Below are 5,924 nucleotides of genomic sequence, written 5' to 3'. Positions count from 1 at the left end.
CTTGTGTGAAACAAGTCAAGTTTTCATTATGTTGCAGACATTTTAAAAAAATTGAAAGAATTGTGTAATGAACAACTGTTTACCCACTACCTAGATTCTACAATTAACACTTTTAATTTGTTTTATCATATATACCATATGTCCATTTGTAAATATGTTTTAGTTCATTTCACCCCTGGTCATCTCAGTATGGGTATCATTTAAAACTCGTAATTTAGCCGGGTGTGGTGGCGCACCCTTGTAATCTCCGCACACTCTTGGGAGGCGAGACAAGAGGATGGAAGCCAGCCTCACCTGGTTAAGAGACTCTATTTCCAAATTAAAAAAAAAAAAAAGTATAAAGTAGTTCTGGGAGTGTAGCCCGGAGGTAGGAAGGTTTCCAGAAACCCCAGTACCACCAATAAATAAATAAACAAATAAATAAGTAAAATTTGTCATTTTAGCCAGGTGTGGTGGTGCACACTTATAATCCCAGTACTTGGGAGGCTGAGACAGGAGGATTACAGATTTGCAGTCAGCCTCAGCAACTTGTGAGGCCCTGTTTCAAAATAAAAAATAAGCCGGGCATGGTAGCTCATGTTTGTAATCCCAGTGCTTGGGAGGCTGAGACAGGAGGATCATACAGGTTCAAAGCCAGCCTCAGCTACTTAGGCTCTCAGCAACTTAGTGAGACCCTGTTAACAAAGTACAAAATAGATCTGGGAGTATAGCCCAGAGGTAGAAAAGCCCCTGGGTTCCATCCCCAGTACCACAATAAATAAATTAATTAATTAATAATAAAACAGGACTGGGATGTAGCTCAGAGATAGAATGCTCCTGGATTATTCAATCCCAAGTAACACACACACACACACACACACACACATACACACACACACACCTACCTTGTAATTTTAGAGTGTGAGCAGCATGGGGGAAAGGAGATTCCCAGGTTTGAGGACAGCCTCAGCAATGCCATAGCAAGACTTCCAGCAATCTATTGAGACCTGTTAAAAATAATAATAATTTGCCGGGCGTGGTGGTACACACTTGTAATCCCCGCACTTGGAAGGCTAAAACAGGAGGATCACGCAGGTTTGAAGCCAGCCTCAGCTGGCTTAAGAGACCCTGTTTCCAAATAAAATATAAAATGTCTGGGAGTGTAGCCCGGAGGTAGAAGGCCCCTGGGTTCCATCCCCAGTACCACACACACACACACACACACACACACACACACACACACACAAATAATAATTAACTTGTAATTCTAGCTGGGTGCTATTGTATAAACCTGTAATCTCAGCTACTTGGGAGGCTGAGGCAGGATGACTGCAAGTCTTAGAACAGCTTGGAGCCAGGCATGGTGGAGCACGCATGTAATCCTAGTACTTGAGAGGCTGAAACAGAAGGATCCGGGTTCGCAGCCAGCCTCCCTACTTGGGTCCTCTGCAACTTATTGAGCTGGGGTGTGGCTTGGAGGTAGAATGCCCCTTGGTCCAATCCCCAATACCATAAGAGAGAGGGAGAGGGGAGAGAGGGAGAGGGAAAGAATCTTAAAAAGGACTGTGGGATTAGCTCAGTGGCTATAGTATTCCTGCATTCAATTTCTAGTAACGCCAACAACAAAAACCTGTAATTTTTTTTTGTGTGTGTGGTATTGGGGGTGGAACCCAGGGGCTTTTCTACCTCCGGGCTATACTCCCAGACCTATTTTATATTTTATTTAGAAACAGGGTCTCACTAAGTTGCTGTGAGCCTCAGTAAGTAGCTGAGGCTGGATTTGAACCTGTGCGATCCTCCTGTCTCAGCCTCCCAAGCGCGGGGATTACAAGCATGTGCCACCACGCCTGGCCAAAAAAAACCCTGTACTTTTAAAAGTCACTTCCAAGTATTTGTGGATTGCATTGCAAGATATATTGTATAAAATAAATTCTAGCCAGGCATGGGGGCGCACACTTGTAATCCCCATGCTTGGGAAGCTGAGACAGGAGGATCACACAAGTTCGAAGCCAGCCTCAGCTACTTAGTGAGGCTCTCAGCAACTTAGACTTTTGTTTCCAAATAATTTTCTACTCAGAGGTAGAAAGCCTCTGGGTTCCACCCCTAGTAACACACACACACACACACACACACACACACACACACACACACATTAAAATAAATTCTAGAGAGTTAACTATTGTTTTGAAAGAATTTAAAAACCCAACATGAAAAAGTGGGAAAATTGATTTATTTACTCTTTGCCAAACAATGGTTGATAGCCAAATAGGACAGGTAGGTGCTAAGAACATATACAAGAATAACACAAAAGCCAGGCATGGTGGCGCACGCTTGTAATCCCAGCATTTGGGAGGCTGAGACAGGAGGATTGCGGTTCGTGGACAGCCTCAGCTACTTAGTGAGGCCCTTTGCAATTCAGTGAGACCCATTTCAAAATAAAGAATAAAAAGTAGGGCAGGTGGTGTAGCTTGGAAGTAGAATGCCCCTGGCTTCCATCAGAAGAAGAAGAAGAAGGAGAAGGAGAAGGAGAAGGAGAAGAAGAAGAAGAAGAAGAAGAAGAAGAAGAAGAAGAAGAAGAAGAAGAAGAACAACAACAACAACAACAACAACAACAACAACAACACACGATTCCTGCCTTTGAGGGAAACTGTTTCAAGCAGAGTTTTTTGTATTTTTGTTTTTTTTTCCCCCCTTCGGTATTGGGGATGATTGATGATTGCAAGTTTGAGACCAGCTTAGAGCCAGGTATGGTGGCACATGTTTGTAATCCCAGTACTTGGGGGGCTGAGACAGGGGGATCCGGGTTCGCAGCCAGCCTCAGCTACTTAGTGAGGCCCTTTGCAACTTATTGAGATCCTGTTTCAAAATAAAGAATAAAAAATTGAGCTGGGGGTGTAGCTCGGAGGTAGAATGCTCCTTGGTCCAATCCCCAGTACCACAAAAGAGAGAGGAAGAGAGAAAGAAAAAAGGAAAGGAAGATTCTACCCAGGGGCATTCTACCTCCAAGCTACAACCCCAGCCCTAGTTTTTATTCTGTATTTTGCAACAGGGTCTCACTGGTTTGCAAAGGACCTCAAGTAGCTGAGGCTGTCCGAGAACCTGTGATCCTCCTATCTCAGCCTCCCAAGTACATGCGCCACTACACCCAGCTAAGCAGAGGTTTTTAACCCAGATAGAGATCTGTGAAACTCCTGAAACTGTCCACAAAATGGGGTGTGTGTGTGTGTGTGTGTGTGTGTGTGTGTGTGTGTGTATTTTTCTGGAGAAAGTGTCCATAGCTTTCATTTAATAGTCAAGTTTACAACACCCCTCTGCCACTTCAGGAAAAATAAAGTTAAAGCCATTTGTCTTCGCCAGGGATGGTGGGGCCTGTAATCCCAGCACTTGGGAGGCTAAGGAGGAGGAGCACAGGTTCATGGCCAGTCTCAGCTATTTAGTGAGAACCTGTTTCAAAATAAAGAATAAAAAATAGGTCTAGGGATGTGGCTAGGAGGTAGAATGTCTCTGGGTTCAATTCCCAGTACCAAACACCATTTGGCTTCTGAGCTGGGTGTGCTGCTGCATGCCTGTAATCCCAGTACCTGGGAGGCTGAGACAGGAGGATCGCAGGTTCAAGACCAGCCTCGGCACTTTAGGGAGACCCTGTTTGGAAAAAAAAAAAAAAATAGGAGGGCTGGAGGTGTAGCTCAGAGGTGGAATGCCCCTGAGTTTAATACCCAATATAAAACAGACAGACAGACCCAATATAAAACAGACAGACAGACACACACACACACACACACACACAGAGCCTCCCAACAAACAAAAATATACAAGTTAAGTTGGCCCGGCGGGCTATTGGCTACTCGGGCTGCGGGCCGCTCACTTGCAAGGTAGCCTGGTGCCCCCGCCACTGCCTGCATCGCCGCCGCCGCCCCGCACGACCATGGCTGCCCCCTGCCCTGCAGCCACCGCCGCCGCCCGCATCCTCGCTGCCTCGGGACGGGCTGACGAGGCCACAATCTTCAATGAGTAGACGTATTCCTTTCTGTGGTGTTCTCGGTCACACATTTATGGAGTTTCTGAAGGGCAGTGGAGATTACTGCCAGGCACAGCACGACCTCCATGCAGACAAGCGAACTGTAGAAATTCATTACTATTCTGCCGAGAAGCCCCCAGAAGAGTGGTTAACCTGGACACGGAAGGGTTGAATTGAAATCCACAGGACATTTGATGCGAGTTCTGACCCGGAGTGGGTAAACCTCAGCGCACCTCCTTTCTATCGCCTCAGTAGTACTGGATTGAAGAACTACTGCTTCTTGTTAGGAGGTTCATTTCATGTCCCATTACTCCCAACTTCATCCTCAAAGCACTGAGAATATCAAGTGGAGCAGATTGAAGTAGACCTCTGGGCGTGGTGGGCACGCTTGTCATCCCGCGCTTGGGAGGCGGAGACAGGAGGATCCGGCAGGTTCAAAGTCAGCCTTGCTGGCTTAAGAGACCCTGTTTCCAAATTAAAAAAAAAAAAAAAAAAGTATAAAAGTAGGCCTGGGAGTGTAGCCAGGAGGTAGAAGGGCTTTCAGGAACCCCAGTACCACCAAAAAAAAAAAGTGAAGGAGACTTCAGTTACTTTGTACCCTTTCTGTATTCAATTTTTAAAAGTTCTTTCATACCCTATTGAGGGTTTTTAAACTAAATTGACATGGCTCGAATCACCCGCCCTGCTGCTGTGGAAGTCACATACAAGAACATGAGATTCCTTTCTACACACAATCCAACCAATGCGACCTTCAGCAAATTTATAGAGGAACTTAAGAAGTATGGAGTTGCCACAATAGTAAGAGTGTGTGAAGTAACTTAGGATCCTGCTCCGGTGGAGGAAGAAGGCATCCATGTTCTTGATCGGCCTTCTGAGGATGGTGCCCCACCATCCAACCAGATTGTTGATGACCAGTTAAGGCTTGTGAAGAATAAGCTTCGTGAGGACACTGGTTGCTGTATTGCTGCTCACTGTGTTGCAGGCCTCGGGAGGGCTCCAGTGCTTGTCGCCCTGGCATTAATTGAAGGTGGAATGAAATGCGAAGATGCCGTACCGGTCATAAGACAAAAGCGGCGTGGAGCTTTTGACAGCAAGCAACTTAGCTATTTGGAGAAATATCGTCCTAAAATGCGACTGCGCTTCAAAGACTCCTGTGGTCATAGAAACAACTGTTGCATTCAATAAAACTGGGGTGCCTGATGCTGTTGCCCTGGAAGTGGAGTTCGAGACGGGACTTAAGGTGTCGTACATAATTAGCCAACACGTTGGCTTGTGAAAAAGTCTAAGGAAGCTTCCATAGGAGTGTTGGAAAGCAGTTTTCCCAGGCCACAAGCTTGACAGAATATCAGCATCTATGTTTGGGTTATGATCAACCAATTTGGATCTTAGCAAAAAGATTCTTTCTGTTCAGCATTTAAAATGTGCTTATCAGCCGGACATGGTGGCGCACGCTTGTAATCCCCGTGCTTGGGAGGCGGAGACAGGAGGATCAAGCAGGTTCAAAGCCAGCCTCAGCTGGCTTAAGAGACCCTGTTTCCACATAAAAATATAAAATAGGTCTGGGAGTGTAACCCGGAGGTAGAAGGCCCCTGTGTTCCATCCCCAGTACCAAAAAATAATAATAATAAAATAAAATGTGTTTATCATTTGTACCAATTGACCTTCCCTGAAATCATGCAGTATTGAGTTATATCTTTAAATGTTTCCTTGCCAGAATCTTAATATATAAGAAATTTAGAAAGATCAGGTGCCAAAATACCCAGCACAATACTCGTATATATTTAGTATTATACAGACCCCATATTCCAGGAACTAAGAACACTCCAGACCTTATGTGATTTGTTTCTTCAGTCGTTGCAAACAGTAGGGCCTAGATGGCCATTTGCCTGCTCGGTGCTTACATCTCCCACATTCACACCAGTATACA

At 45.3% G+C, this 5,924-nt stretch overlaps 1 pseudogene across 1 annotated transcript; it reads left to right on the top strand.

Annotated features, from left to right (window-relative positions):
- The first annotated feature begins 4,660 nt into the window (after positions 1 to 4,660).
- LOC308268978 (protein tyrosine phosphatase type IVA 1-like) lies at positions 4,661 to 5,182 on the top strand (annotated as a pseudogene). Its single transcript has one exon. The product of its transcript is annotated as a protein tyrosine phosphatase type IVA 1-like (transcript).
- The last annotated feature ends 742 nt before the right edge of the window (positions 5,183 to 5,924 follow it).

The sequence above is a fragment of the Muscardinus avellanarius genome, assembly GCF_963383645.1.
Source record: "Muscardinus avellanarius genome assembly, chromosome: 10".
In the NCBI taxonomy this organism is placed as follows: Eukaryota; Metazoa; Chordata; class Mammalia; order Rodentia; family Gliridae; genus Muscardinus; species Muscardinus avellanarius.
The sequence above is the reverse complement of the archived record's forward strand: the minus strand, read 5'-3'. Positions and strand labels throughout refer to the sequence as shown.